The sequence below is a fragment of the Ptychodera flava genome, chromosome 11 (assembly GCF_041260155.1).
Source record: "Ptychodera flava strain L36383 chromosome 11, AS_Pfla_20210202, whole genome shotgun sequence".
NCBI classification, from domain to species: domain Eukaryota; kingdom Metazoa; phylum Hemichordata; class Enteropneusta; family Ptychoderidae; genus Ptychodera; species Ptychodera flava.
The window spans coordinates 43,409,908-43,426,332 of NC_091938.1; the positions used below are offsets into that span (position 1 = coordinate 43,409,908).

General features: G+C 38.2%; 1 protein-coding gene and 1 long non-coding RNA gene across 4 annotated transcripts in view; one reads left to right on the top strand and one right to left on the bottom strand.

The window, feature by feature from the left end:
- LOC139144565 (kinesin-like protein KIF28P) overlaps nucleotides 1-16,425 on the top strand; it is a 503,294-nt gene that overhangs the window by 279,050 nt on the left and 207,819 nt on the right. The window lies entirely within an intron of this gene.
- LOC139144575 (uncharacterized) lies at nucleotides 387-2,461 on the bottom strand. Its single transcript, XR_011554809.1, has 2 exons — nucleotides 1,622-2,461; nucleotides 387-608 (listed from the first exon to the last, which is right to left on the bottom strand). It is a non-coding gene; the product is annotated as an uncharacterized lncRNA (long non-coding RNA).

Sequence of the window (16,425 nt, forward strand, 5' to 3'; positions counted from 1 at the left end):
AACTAGTACAAACTAGTCCAAGTTTACTGTCATGAACAACTGATGTTGGAGATATTGTGAGATGTTTACCTCAGCATTGTTTGATGAATCAAACTTCTTCTGAGAAATTGTGAGGAGTTAATCTCAGCATTGTAAAATAGATCAAAGTTCTTGTAGTTTATTCAAATATTTCCAGTACTTATCAATTCAAACAAAAGTTATTCTGATGTATAGAATAAATATAGGAAGCTTTGAACAAATACCGGTAGTAGTAATAAATTGAGATCCTCTATATGGAAAGGATATCAAACTATATATCAAGCAATACACATTTGTTTTGGCATTTAATGAGAAAGAAGAATCGCGAGGGTGTAATTTAAATAGATACAATTCACCCAGACGGACCATGGGAAATAAAAGTGTTTCTTTATGTAAAATCACTTCGCAGCAAACATGTTTACAAATTCTGTTTACTCACTCAAACCAAGGGATTTCCATGCTGAAACGACACAATGCTACATGTAGGGCTACGCTCTAAATTTAATCGCTCGCGTTTTTGATACTTTTATAGTGTAAAACTGTGAAGTTTTCCTTCAACGTGAAGCCTTAATACCAGTCACAGATGAACTCTGAAATGATAGAAGAATGAGAAACACAAGTTACTGAAATGTGAAAATATATATGATTTACAGTGCTTAAGTGCAGACAAAAGGTTCACGTAGCTTTTAAAATCCAGTGAGAATTTACATTAGCGAACTTATCAATAAGCCAGTTAAGGCCTGTCGATGAAAAAGAAAGTGAAGCAAGGCTGCAGGCTGGCAAAGACTGAACCATATTACCGGTACCATGGAGGTAGCTACTACCTCCATGCCGGTACACAGTGTTTCATCTAGGATACTACACCAGGGTGGGGGGATTGGTCCCCTTCCACTGGAATTTTCGAGGGGATTTTAAAATTTTGGGGAACTTAACTTGTAACTTGTACGGGTTTATTTGCCCCGAAAAATAAGTTTGTCTGTTCACTGAATTCAAAAACAGGACCCATTGTGTGGGCCATTGACACCACAGTTTGCTTGTGACTTTCATTGCATGCCGTCTGCACTGAACACGTTTCTGTGACAATAAAGTCCGATTGTTCGTGTCGATTATGCTATCAGAATTATTTTCAGAGTGTTATGGACATCCATACAATGCATAAAAACTTCAGTTTGTCTCCTTTTCTCAATCGTACAGAGATAATGTGACACAGAAACCGTATCGGGCTAGGGCAATGAACTTTGTGAACGTACACGTAACTCTCAACTGGCAGGCTTTCATATGCAAAATCAGCGTACGGAAAATTTATGGGTAGTATATTGTTGCAACAGCATTTTCATGAAGCAGATCAAAAGCCTAGATGAAACACTGATTACATGGTGATCGAAAATCGGCAATTTTATTGATGACAATTGTGTTGGATTGACTGTGTATATTATTTCAGCACCCTGTCTTCTTGAACCGTACAATCGCAAATCGGCAGTTTTACTGATGCCTGGCTTGAACTTTGAAGCAACTAGATATCCTCGATATACCGAATGTAATCTTCAGAAAAGTCTGTACAAATAAAAAACGCATATGAAGGAGATATGTCAAAGTAACTTACCTATAGTATCATTGGGATCGGTATGCAGTTTGCAATGCCGTTTGCAATTGCAGGCAATATATCCATGGTTTGACGTCATTTCTCCTGACGGCGAGACCTATTGGTACGTTGAATATGTCGTCAAGTATACTCGTTCAATTTGCTACCATTTTATCAAAGTTTGGATACCGTTTTCGGCGAAATTTCATCCAAAGTTTAGCAAAGAAACATGACAGAGTAACCCTGAAGCTAATTCAATACGTGTAGATTAACGGTCGATGTGTCTTGCCGCTAACACTTTGACCTGCGTGACCTGGGTCATTTAGCGAATCTGACCAATCGCGGACAACTTTTCACATGATAAATGACGTCATCATGCGTGATGCAGCCTAACCAACAACAACATGCAACGTACATGTTTTTCTCAAGGGTCTATGATTTGATGTTCGGACCTGTGGGGAGTAGCAAAAGTAGCGGTGCTCGGATCTACAAATATCAAAGGTAAAACGGAGCACAGCTTAACATCGAATGAACAATGATTCTGAGGAAGACACGTTGATAATTATAAGGCAACTTCTCATTGATGCACAGGGCTTTCCCGGCGTTTTTATATGTGTGCCCATAGGATTACGCTGATAGACTACATGTACACGTACACGCGTACTCGATCAATTTTCTGAGCCGAGATCGCAAAACGGACGCACGCAAATTTTAATTTGAAAATGGACTGAACTCATTAAATACCTGACCGTCCTTATAACTTCACTCTACTAGAAACGAAAACTCTGAATTCACTACGGTGGTGCTTACCCTTATATATACCTTGACTGGCTCATGTTTTGCTGAGTGCCAGTGAACCGTTTCGAGCTGCCATAGAGCTGTGACAATTGTAGTGTCAACAAAGTTTTACTTCGAACGATTTTGAGCTGCATAACGGCTGTTGACCGATCGGCCAAGAGCTGCACAAGTCTGCATTTCGTCTTCCAGAGACACTCGAATCTGCAGCAGACAAATGACAGCTCCAAACGCTCTGTGCAGATCTGCATTAAAGCTGGTTTGAGCTGTCACAGCTCTGAAACCGATCTGCTGCAGCTAAATGAAGATCTGCACATTTCCTACGGGTAAGCAGTGTACTATTGCTCAGGCCGGCTACCACTTATCGTGTTAACACTGCTACAACGGCTTCCTTTCTACTAAGGTTTGCACGGACCTCACTGAGCCGTCGGTTCACGCAAACATCTGGTTTTTATCAATAACCAGATGATCTAGATCTGTTCTCTCAAGAACGATCCATGAAATATTGGGCAAAGTGAGAAAATGCCTCAATGTGTAGCAACCTGGGGTGTTTGTTATTTACATATGAAAGAAAAAATGCATTTCATGAATTTATTATCTGAATAGAATCATAAAATACGAAGTGCGAGTGAATGTTATTTGTCATCGGCAGTGTTTACTGTTTCTCTGCCTGGGAAGCATGCGTCCGTTCGTGTGACCTCAAAGGGTTTACACTGTACGCAAACATTAGAAATTTTAGACGGCATATCTGTTGCAACTGACGTCAAACATGGGTTCGTAAAGCTCATCTCATTCTCTCGCTTGTATATTACAGGCAGTGAGAAACCACGATGCAACAAGAAATAGAGCGTAGACAGGAATACCACAAAACGAGTATTGCCGGTGGTACCGTGAACAGACCATTCACAGACCTACGAACTGGTAATTTTGATCTTTTACCGGAGTTCATTTGTCCAGAGCCGGGGCTTATCAACCTGCTGCCAGACGATGCTTCAGAAGTCGAATGGTTTTTGCAAATATTCGACGAGGATCTGATAAGATTCATTACCCGATGCACTAATCGTGACGCTATACAGAGGAGAAGGGCAAATGCGAGGGAGCGTCAAAGGTTGGCCTGGACACCGACGACGGTTGTCGAAATGAGAGCATTTATTGGAGTGATGGTGCTATTCAGAATTTGCTGGCAGCCTGAAATCCAGCTGTATTGGTCGGACCATGTTTGCTTCAGTCATAATTTTGTCAAGAGAACTTTTTCCCATGATCGCTTCAAGCTACTGATGCAATATACTACAGCACACAGCCATACTGTGCTCGTAACACAGCCATGTATATACAGCCCAAAAAATAAGTGAGAAACGGGATAGAATGTTGAAAGTACGTATAGCATAATGAATCAAAGTTCTTCTGAGAAATTGTGAAGAATGAATCTCAGCATTGTAAATAGATCAAAGTTCTTGTAGTTTATTCAAATATTTCCAGTACTCATCAATTCCAATAAAGGTTATTCTGTTGTATAGAATAAATATAGGTAACATCTGCATGCTTTGAACAAATAAAAGTAATGAAATTGAGATCATCCTCTATATGGAAAGGATATCAAATTATACAACAAGCGATACACATTTGTTTTGGCATTTAATGAGAAAGAAGAATCGCGAGGGTGTAATTAAATACACTTGGCAACCAGATGGACCGTGGGAAATAAAAGTGTAACTTTATGTAAAATCACTTCGCAGCAAACGTGTTCACAAGTTCTGTTTACTCACTGAAACCACATGGAACTTCGAATTCCATGCTGAAACGACACAATGCTAGGGCTACGCGCTTAACTTAAACACTCCCTTTTTTTATACTTTTATAGCGTAAAGCTAATTAAAAGTGTTCCTTCAAAATGAAGCCTTAACACCAGTGACAGATGAACTCTGAAATGATAGAAGATTGAGAAACACGAGTTACTGAAATGTGAAAGTATATGATTTACAGTGCTAAAAGTGCAGACAAAAGGTTCGCATATCTTTAAACATCCAGTGAGAATTTACATTAGCGAACTTATCAATAAGCCAGTAGTCATACAAAGGCCTGTCTATGAAAAAGAAAGTGAAGCAAGGCAGGCTAGCAAAGACACAACCTTATTACATGGTGATCGAAAATCGGCAATTTTATTGATGACCGTTATTTTACCATTCTCCGTCCATTGTGTTTTCACTGGTCGAGCTGAAACACGTGATTGTTGACAAATACACAGTAATGGTTTGTTTTCATGCCTGTGAATATGAATTATATAAAGTAGCGGTGCTTGGACCTACAAATAACAAAGGTAAAACGGAGCACAGTTTTTGAAACATTAACATCGAATGAACAAATGATTCTAAGAAAGACACGTTGATATACTAATAGGGCAGCTGTAATACAAACTTCTCATTGACGCACATGCAGGGCTTTACCGACGTTTTTATGTATGCATGTACATGTAATAATACGCTGTTACACAGTATACACGTAATCGATCAATTTTCTGAGCAAAGATCACAGAACGGATGTATGCAAATTTAATTTAAAAATGGACTGAACTCATTAAATACCTGACCGTCCTTCACTTTTAGACTCTGCGAAAATGAAAACTCAATTTATGAGCCCATCTATAGCTACATCAGCTCATGTTTTGCTTCTAGTGAGCTGCGTGAATAGCTGTTTCATGCTGCCATGGAGCTGTTACAAGCATAGTGTTAACAAAGTTTTACTTAAAACGATTTTGAGCTGCATAACGGCTGTTATTGACCGGTCATCCAAGAGCTGCACAAGTCTGCATTTCATCTTCCATAGATATGACAGCTCCAAACACTCTCTGCAGATTGGCATTAAAACTGGTTTGAGCTGTCACAGCTCTGAAGCCGATCTGCAGCAGCTAAATGAAGATCTGCACATTTGCTACGGGCTGCCACGTTGGCAAAAGCAACTGTCGGAAAAAGTGATAAATTAATACATACTCTAAGACAAAGAGACGCACAGGAATTAATGCAATCCAGGAGTGTCATTGGATATGTCTACTGACCTTTTAACTGGATGTCCCAAGGTCAGTTCGCTACTCCCTACTATAATAAAAAAACATAAACACAACAATTAACAGGCACTTAACTAATTAAGAAACCATAACAAAGACGACTACTCATCGAGAATCATTACACATGGCAAGAATGGCGCAAAGGCTGACTGAGGCTGTGTGCCGTGTACAGAGCTTGGAGAGAAAATTTGTCTCATACACTTACTTCATTTGCACATTTATAAATGACACACTGCATGTTGGCCAAATATCAAAGGTGAATGCTCTGAATTTTATCAAGTACAAAGATGAATGACCAGTGTTTGCCCCAAACATTACAAGTATGATAAGAAGCATCAAGTTTGTGTAAAGCGTACACAATATGTATAAACACCAGTATATAGTCATGTTTCCATGTTTCTAATGCATTCTGTTTGACACACAGTGTCCAGCTAAATCTTGCTTTGATTAATTGTTCAGAATTGTTAAGCTTTATTTTCTCATTGAATAAGCTTTATATACTTTGAAGACACAGTTAAAGTGGCACTCCCACTTGGTAACATTTTTAAGACACATATCTTTAATGCCAACGGTCGATATTTGACGTGGCGACTGCACGCGAATCGCGAGATATCGATAAAAACTTGTCATTTCCCGAGCGTATTTTTCACATCCGAAGTTTTACGATCGTTTCTGATTATAAACCGAAATCCCATGTTGTTGTGCTGATTGACGATATTCTAGGGAGTCCATAATAAGTTCGAACGACGCAATTAATTTACCTCCCACTGCGAAGACTTTATATACAGCATTATGCCTTTACCTCAGATAAGTTTTTTTTAAAACTTTCTCCTTAGTTTTTGTCATTTGTATTATTCTCAATCAGTTGTGTTTATTATATATTTAACCAATACCTCATAGATATCAGTCTTTACGTGTAAAATTTTAGCCGCCTCTGATGACTACATTTTGTCGTCTGCCACACGATTACGCGTGGTTTGATACATAGCGGCGGCCGCATGGTGTGCGTCTATGCATACCACGCGGCGGCCGCTATGTATCAACCGCACGTAACTGTGGTAGTCACCTATGCGAATTCTGGTGGAATCAGCAAAAATTGATTTTCGTTGTCAGTAAGACTCAGGGCATGTCCGATCAGCGACGCGAGTTGTACTGTTGCGTACAGCAGAGTCAACGTAGACTCGTACTCCATAGCTTAGTTGACAATGGCAAAAGTGCCGAACGTTCGATGTTCGGAAGCTGAATTTAGGTGGGCCACCGGAATTCAAACTTTTACTTTTTTGAGGACATGTTTTATCGATATCTCGCAATCCGTGCACAGTCGCCGCATCAAATATCGACCGTTGGCATTAAAAAAATGTGCTTTAAAAATGTTACCAAGTGGGAGTGCCTCTTTAAGCATGTGTTCATTCATAAAGGAAACAGAATTAACCTGACTAAAAGAACAAATAGCTTTTGAAAGATTCAATGTAGATGCCTTTGTACAGTGTACAGATTTGTTATAATTAAAAAAACGAATTTGTTCAGTTTGTACTGGGGCCATAGATAATTAAGCTGATGTCATATTATGTATAGATGCAATTAAATGATTTACATGAAAGACAATTCCTACAGAAAGCAAAACTTCATGTATGAGGTGCTGTACTGAACCTTGATATTTTTATTGCTCCAATAACTGTATTTCGATGAAACAGATTTTACAATTCAAATAAATGTCTTTCTCTGAGACACTCCAATCTTAACCCCTTGACTACCTATGGATATATCCGGCGCCATATTGAATTACCATATACCTTGAGTGCCGGATATATCCGGCACAGTTAAATAGGCATATTTGCTTCGTTTTTGTCCCTAAAAATCCCGTAATATCGGCGTCGGCATGCAGCGCGACTAAGATTGATGTCTTTCGATCTGGCCTGAATGTGATTGTGCCCCCGTACGTCCGAGTATGGCCAAAATCAGGAAGCAAATGTCGTGACCCATGACCTCGACCCTGAAAAGTCAGGCTGATCACAGAAGCGTCGCGCTGATTGTTTACAGTTTTCAGAAATACGGACGATCGCGAAGATGTTTATGGTTTGTTTTTTTTAATGAAATGAAATGTTTATTTATTGAAAACAAACTATTTATATGTAAATATGTTCTATTAACAGCAATATTCGTGAATATAACTAGAGAAAATACAATTTTTTACTATAAGCCAGTGGAATTTTATAGCAGCCATATTATCAATATGACTGGTCACATGACTGGTCATGTGTTTGGTCATGTGATATGTTGTTCCCTAAAATGTATTTTTAAATATTGTGAATTGTTTTTTGATAAATCATAACCATTTTAGATGCATGTTTCTGCAAGGAAGACATAAAGCAGGCGTTTACAAATATAAAATGTGTTGATTTTCAAATACAGAATCATGTCAGATGCTGATGTTTGTGGTTCATTTACTCTGCCTTTTGTGAAAAAAATCTTTATTAGGTACATCTATAAATAAAGTAAAGGGTAGTTATTATTACATATATGTAAAGACAATGCCATGAAAATTGCAACTGTATTCAAATTTGCGTCATTTTATGGATTCAAAACATGTCCTGATGCTTCAAATATTCATATTCTTTGCCAACTCTGGTTACATGGTATGTCATGTGATCAGTCACGTGACCTGGAAATACAAAATTTATGTATGAAAAAGAGGGAAATTTCATGCTGATTCAGAAAATATATGGTTTATTGGTACTTACTTAATTTTTACTCTAAGCAGTGTTCATGCAATGACCACATCCAAGATTTTATCAATATTTACATAAGGGGCCTGGTATATAGGAATACATTGGCCTTGGTAGTCAAGGGGTTAAAGGGAAGGAGTTGTCGGAACTCTGCTCAAAGGTTGCCACGGACCCCTATGACTGATGTAAACACTGTATCTAGGGCATGTTGGCGATTGCTGGAAGTTAAAATATGTTTGTTCACAATGAATATCGTAAAATTTAAATGTTGCAACTATGTTGACTTGATGCATCTTGATATCATGCATAAAATACATTGTTTGTAAACAAGAAAGTTGCACACGTGCAGTTCCGACAACCCCCTCCCTTTAATTTCAGATTCTCATTGATGATACCACAGCAAGCTTAGGCCAAAAAAAATGTTTCTGGTCAGGCCTTTCTTTAAAAAATGGTGCGGCGATATGAATTTTTTTTTATTTTTTATTTATTTATTTTTTTCTCCTCAAGGGATGGAGGAGGGTCAGTTTTATTTGCTCACGTGTTCACACACGTGAGCATATGTCGCAGCGATGTCTGTCTGTCTGTCTGTCTGTCTGTCTGTCTGTCTGTTGGTGCATTTTCTCAAAAACGGCTGAACGTATTTCAGTCAAATTTGGTAGACATCTTCAGAATTCAAATGGCTAGAACTGAAAAGGTTTTGGTGGGCGTGGCTTGCATATTAATGAAGTTATCACAGTTTTAATTTTTTAGCTACTATAGACTATAGTCTATAGAAGCTATTGGGATGGGTATCCGTCCGGCGTCCGTCGTCAGTCTGTATATATTGTTATGTAGGTCATTTCCCCCACACTCATCATGACCTGAGTTCAATTAGTCTAGAACATTCCCAAGGTCACTGCCCTTAATGACCTCACAACCTTGAATTCAATTAGTCATGTTTGGAATGTTCTGGAAAGTTGATTAGTTGTGTAACGGAGATAATTTTAGAACAGTAATTAGCATGTCAATAAAAGTTCTAGATTGTTCTCATATGCCTTTATAAAAGGGACGCGCTCAGCTTCCAGTCAGACTTTTGGGATCGTGTCTCTTGTGTGTTACTAAACTCCAGCAGTAGTCATTCTCAAGACTTTTCAAGGCCTTCACTGTCAACGCTGGATTTATACTGTGGACTTTGTGCAGCTTCAAGCCTGCAAGCCAAAGGACTGTTCATTCATCCGACTGACTGTTACAACTCTGAGACTGGAGCTTTGCCGTCCCAGCTGAGATAAGTAGTCTGTACACTTTTAAAGCTTGTACTCTGTCCCTGACTTAGCAATTAGTTTAGTTTTCGTAATAAATTTTGTTTAAACGGAAACTGCTGAGTTCACCCTTTTGTTCGTTTTCTCTGCACGTAACAAAATTGGGGGCTCGTCCGGGATACGAATATTTTGAGCCGTTTGACAACATTTTGACAGCCTTTTCAAAACTACTGTATACTGTGAACTCAGCGAAATTCAATCATGGCGGAATTTAAACCAGACGAATTTATGGATGACCTTGATCAGGACACATTTAATTCCCTCAGAAAAGACAACCTCATAGCACTGGCAAATTTCCTTAAAGTAGATGTCAAAAGATCTATGCGCAAGCGAGAAATACAGTTCAAGATTGCAAAACATTTAGTTAATGCAGGCCATTTTGAGGAGTCTGCCTTAAAAGATTATGAACCTGAGTCTTCCTTTGAACTCAGAAAATTAGAGTTAGCAATACAGGCAGATTTGGCACGTGAAAAGTTAGCAATGGAAGAAAGACAGAAAGAAAAAGAATTACAAATGAAAGAAAAAGAATTACAAATGGAAAAAGAGAGACAGGCATTAGAAAAGGAAAAAATACAAATGCAGTTAGAAATGGAAGAAAGACAGAGAGAAAAGGAATTGCGATTAGAAGAACAGCGATTACAGGTAGAAATAAAACGTTTAGAGCTTGGACAGTCAGGAAAATTCTTCCCTTCAGACAAGTTTGACATCACTAAGCATTTCAGGTTAGTTCCCCCTTTCCAAGAAAAGGATGTTGATAAATATTTCCTCCATTTTGAGAAAATTGCTCAGAGCCTGAATTGGCCTAAGGAGTCCTGGTCTATGCTTTTGCAGAGTGCTTTGGTGGGTAAAGCCAGAGAAATTTACATTCAGTTGTCAGTAGAGCAGGCTTCAGATTATGATTCTGTGAAGGAATTAATTCTCAAGGGCTATGAGTTGGTGCCTGAAGCTTACCGTCAGAAATTTAGGGATTGTGAGAAGGTGAAGGATCAAACTTATGTTGAATTTGCTCGAACAAAAGAACAACTGTTTGATCGTTGGTGCTCTTCTGAAAAGGTCAGTCAGAATTATGACAAATTACGACAGCTTGTTTTGATTGAAGAATTTAAGAGGTGCATTCGGAGTGACATCAAGACGTTTATCAATGAACATAAGGCAGATACATTGGAGGTTGCTGCACGTTTGGCCGATGATTATTCATTGACCCACAAATCTTCCTTTCTCAGCAAACCATCCCAGTCCTTTTCATACAGAAACAATGCAGGTAAATTTAACTCCTCCTTTTCATCCAAGAATTTCTCAAAGGACAGTAGAAAATCAAATGACAACAGTTCACAAAATTCAAGTAACACTCCCACATCATCAGATCCCAAGTCTCAATCTCCTTCTGACAAACAGTTCGGTACACTTTCTTGTAATTATTGCAAGAAAGACGGCCATTTAATGTCAGAGTGTTTCAAATTGAAAAGAAAACGTGAAGGTCAAAGTGGTCAAAGTGGATCTAAGCCCACCGGCTTTATTTCTTCATCAACTCAATTAGAGTCTAATAATGTGTGCAACACATTTTCTGAGGTTAAACCCCTCTTATCCCCAATTAATGAGGTCAAGGTCAATTCTTCTCAAGATAGCATTATGGGTATTTTCGAACCATTTATTCATGATGGTTTTATATCACTTTCTAGTGATTTCTCTTCCGCTACCCCTGTCAAAATTTTAAGAGATACCGGGGCGTCCCAGTCTCTTTTGTTGGCAGATACCCTGCCATTTTCTGAAAAGTCATTTTCAGGTTCTAAAGTTCTTATTAAGGGGGTAGATTGTAATGACTACATTCTGTTCCTCTCCATAATGTCTATTTGTCTTCGGACTTTGTTTCTGGACCTGTGACTTTAGGTATTAGGCCTTTTTTGCCTTTTGAAGGGATTCACCTTCTTCTTGGAAACGACCTTGCTGGGGACAAGGTCATTACTAATCCACTTGTGACTGATAATCCTACTTTAGATCAGGATCCAGAGCCAATCCCTTATGAAAATTTTCTGTAGAAATTCTATTGAAATTGATGACAAAATTCAATTAAAGTGATACAGAATTTCTAGAGAAATTCTACTGAACCTTTATGGAAATTAACGGAGTTTAATGGAGTTTTGGCCCCCTTTTTCTGTAGAAATTCAACAGAATTTCTGTATCATTTCTGTAGAATTTACAGAATTTCTATGTAAATTCGATACACGTTCTACAGAATATCTGTAGCACTATATTGAATTTATACCACATTCTACAGAATTTTTATGTAGAATTTCTGTAGAACTATATTTAATTTCTGCACTCTTTTACAGAAGTTGTTTGTCTTATACGAGTTCAATCTCTTAGAAAGTATGACAACAATATGTTTTAAACTTTTATTAAGTAAGGAGTACCACCTTATGATATTGGCATAGATACAATGCAATGAATTACTGCAAAACTCACAAAAAATCAGGCAGCAAGTAAATTATAAACATGTAGTTTATTTCTAAAAGAATTATGATTAACAATCGTTCGAAACTTGATGAAACATACAGGGACTACAAAATATAAAGCAACCTACACATATGAATGCAAGGCCTACCTCTCCAGTCTAGCAGTTTTGAGTTGTCAACTCAGCCAAGTGCATAATTAAAGTGTTGTGTATCTTAACTCACATAATTTTCAGTTGATGCTGCAATGTGGATCCTTACAGTTGTGACATATTAGTGAGCTCCCTTCTCCATAACACTGTTAGAATCTTGCTAATGGACCTTGGATCCTAATTTTCCATGGAATTTGGAATTGAACTTTAGTACTTTTTATAAGAGCCATGTGCACTGTGGACTGCCTCAAGTTCAAATGAATAATGCGTGGCTACACTATTATGTAATCAGCCCATTGTAAAGACAGGAAACTATTTGCATAACAAAGCGAAGGCACATGTCAGCTCACTTGACCTAGGATCTAACAAAGAGAGTCAGGTTGGTCTGTGTACAGTCATGAAATGTACAAAAGGAATGGTACAATTGAAACTGTATACATTTTCCTGGCACGTGTGTGTAAATGAAAATAACTTTTCAGAATTAAAGGGTACACGAGAATGTGCTTAGAACTCTCCATAGGTATATGTCACTACCTTTTCCATATTGAAACCAGCTATATATATGTCACTGAGTTCTTATCAAAGCTCATATGCCAACATGCAAAAAATGAACTTAAGTCTGAAACAGTGTAAACTGTGGGGGAAAAAACAGAAAAAAAATTCCACAAAAGCTATTGAACTGAAAAATTCCATAAAAAAAATGTTTAATTTCTGCAGATTTTCTACAGAAAATTATTAGCAAACTTCAATAGAATTTAAAGTTTCTATACACATTACAATTCTATAAAATTTAAATTTTTCTACAGAATTGTATTGAAAATTTTCAATTGAATTTCAATGGAAGCATATTTCCATCAGATTTCCATAAAATATACAGAATTTCTATAGAATATCAGAGTTCAATAGAATATCTACAGACTATTTTCGTAAGGGATTGAACAAGAGATACCCGATTTATTTCCTTCATGTGCCATTACTCGAGCCATGTCAAAGAAAACTTCCGAGAATCAAAATACTCTCAAAAATAATGTCACAGATGTTGACTTAAATGACACCTTTCTCAGTCAGGTGTTTGACACGGATCATTCCGTTATCCCTCGTGGATTTGCAACTTCCAGTAAAACTGCTGACCAAAGTCAGACATTTTCTAGATCAAATCTCATTGCAGAACAACACAAAGACCCAGATATTTTGTCTTTGTTTGACAGGGTAGATGATGAAGGTAAAACTTCAGATAGCTCTGTTTCCTATTATACAAAATCTGGTATTCTCATGCGTAAATGGAGACCTCCAGATGTTTTGGTTGATGACGATTGGGCTATAAAACATCAAATTGTGGTTCCAAAGCCCTACCATGCTGAAATATTGCGCCTGGCCCATGAAACCCCCTGGGCTGGTCACTTAGGAGTCAGGAAAACTTATCATAAAATTCTCAGTCACTTTTATTGGCCTAATCTCAGGCAGGATGTAGCACATTTCTGTAAAACTTGTCACACATGTCAAATGGTAGGAAAGCCAAATCAGACCATTCCAAAGGCCCCTTTACAGCCAATTCCTGCATTTCAAGAACCATTTAGTAGGATACTAATAGACTGTGTTGGGCCCCTACCAAAAACAAGATCAGGAAATGAGTACATGCTGACAATAATGTGTACATCAACTCGGTTCCCAGAAGCCATACCACTGAGAAATATAAAGACAAAGACTATAGTGAAAGCTTTAGTCAAATTTTTCACTTTATTTGGCCTCCCTAAATGTGTCCAGTCCGATCAAGGCTCCAACTTTATGTCTGGAATTTTTCAACAAGTAATGGATCAGCTAGGCATTAAACAGTATAGGTCATCCGCCTATCATCCAGAAAGTCAGGGTGCTCTTGAGCGATTTCATCAAACTTTGAAAAACATGATTAGGACCTACTGTTTTGACACAGAGAAGCAGTGGGATGAAGGAATTCATTTTTTGCTCTTTGCTGTTAGAGAGTCAATTCAGGAGTCTCTTGGTTTTAGCCCATTTGAGCTTGTATTTGGACATACAGTCCGTGGCCCACTTAAGCTCGTTAAAGAGAAATTCCTATCAGACGATGATGATTGTCTGAATATTTTGCAATATGTGTCAGATTTTCGTACAAAACTCTCTAAAGCATGTGAATTAGCCAGAGAAAATCTTGAGTCATCTCAGCAGTCAATGAAAACCAAATATGATAAAAGCACCTCAAAACGGAAGTTTGAACCGGGTCAAAAGGTTCTTGTTCTACTTCCGATTCCTGGCAAACCACTCCATGCTCGTTACTTTGGGCCATATCTAATTGATAAGAAATTGAGTGATTTAAATTACATCATAATAACACCTGACAGGCGAAAACAAAAACAGCTATGTCACATAAATATGCTTAAGCCATATTTGGATAGGGATAATCCTACTATAACTCAGCCTGTCAGTGCAGTCAGTTCAAACCATTATGAAGATAGTGATACTGAAACTGACTTGAGTGATAATACTCTAAACTCAAAGCTGGGCTCGGTCAAGCTTCAGAACTCAGAAATCCTGAAGAAGCTGGAGTCTACAAAGTTGGCACACCTCCAGCCAGAACAACAAACAACAGGTGAAAGAACTGCTCCATGAATATAAACACCTGTTCCAAGATGTTCCAACGAGGACAAACGTCATCTATCACGACGTTGATGTTGGGGACAGTAAGCCTGTAAAACAACATCCATACAGACTGAATCCAACAAAAGCGAAATATCTCCAGGAAGAAGTCAAATACCTGCTGGACAATGACTTTATTGAACCCAGTAAAAGTAACTGGAGTTCGCCGTGCATACTTGTTCCCAAATCAGATCACAGTTATCGTATGTGCACGGACTTTAGGAAGGTCAACACTTTAACAAAGACAGACACTTTCCCAATCCCGAGGATTGATGACTGCATCGACCGAGTGGGAAAAGCCAAGTATGTGACGAAATTTGACCTACTGAAGGGATTTTGGCAGTCCCTCTGACGGATCGTGCTCGTGAAATATCCGCCTTTGTTACACCAGACAGATTGTTCCAGTACAAGGTGATGCCATTCGGAATGAAGAACTCTCCGGCAACGTTCCAACGGATGATCAACGACGTCATATCCGGGCTAGACGGATGTGCAGCTTACGTTGACGACGTCGTCCTGTATAGTGACACCTGGGAGGAACACATCAAGCTCATGCGGAAGTTCTTTGAGAGACTGAGCAAAGCAATGTTGACTGTCAACCTTGCCAAATCTGAGTTTGGTTGGGCAGGGTAACTTACCTCGGACATACTGTAGGACAGGGTGAGGTAAAACCTGTTGATGCCAAAATCAGTGCCATTTCAAGTTTTCCCATACCAAACTGCAAACGACAACTGATGCGCTTTCTCGGTATGGCTGGTTACTACAGAAAATTCTGTCCAAATTTCTCCACAATTGCTGAGCCTTTGACTAACTTACTTAAAAAGAAAGTAAAGTTTGTTTGGTCAGAGCAATGCCAACAGGCATTTGATACACTTAAAGCCATACTGCAAAGTGCCCCAGTGTTGTCTGCACCAGATTTCACTTTGCCATTCAAATTAGCTGTAGATGCTAGTGATACGGCTGCTGGTGCTGTTTTATTGCAAGAGGATAGTCATGGTATAGATCATCCTGTTTGCTATTTTTCACGCAAATTTAACAAATCCCAGAGAAACTACTCTACAATTGAAAAGAGTGTTTATCTTTGATATTAGCTTTACAGCATTTTGAAGTTTATGTTACTTCTTCAAATCAGCCAATAGTGGTTTATATTGATCACAACCCTCTTGTTTTTCTGCAGAAATTTAAAGGCAAAAATCAGAGATTGCTAAGATGGAGTTTAATGTTACAGGAGTTTAATCTTGACATTCGACATATCAAAGGCAGAGACAATTTAATTGCAGACTGTCTCTCTCGTATTTAGAGTTTATTGTTGTTCACTTTCAAGAAATTTTACTTTAGAGTAAAACAAAATGTGAGTACTTAAATCCTTTTCAAGATTACATTTGTAAAAGAAAGATTTTTCTTCGAAAAATTTTCTTTTTTGAAGAGGGGGTGTGTTATGTAGGTCATTTCCCCCACACTCATCATGACCTGAGTTCAATTAGTCTAGAACATTCCCAAGGTCACTGCCCTTAATGACCTCACAACCTTGAATTCAATTAGTCATGTTTGGAATGTTCTGGAAAGTTGATTAGTTGTGTAACGGAGATAATTTTAGAACAGTAATTAGCATGTCAATAAAAGTTCTAGATTGTTCTCATATGCCTTTATAAAAGGGACGCGCTCAGCTTCCAGTCAGACTTTTGGGATCGTGT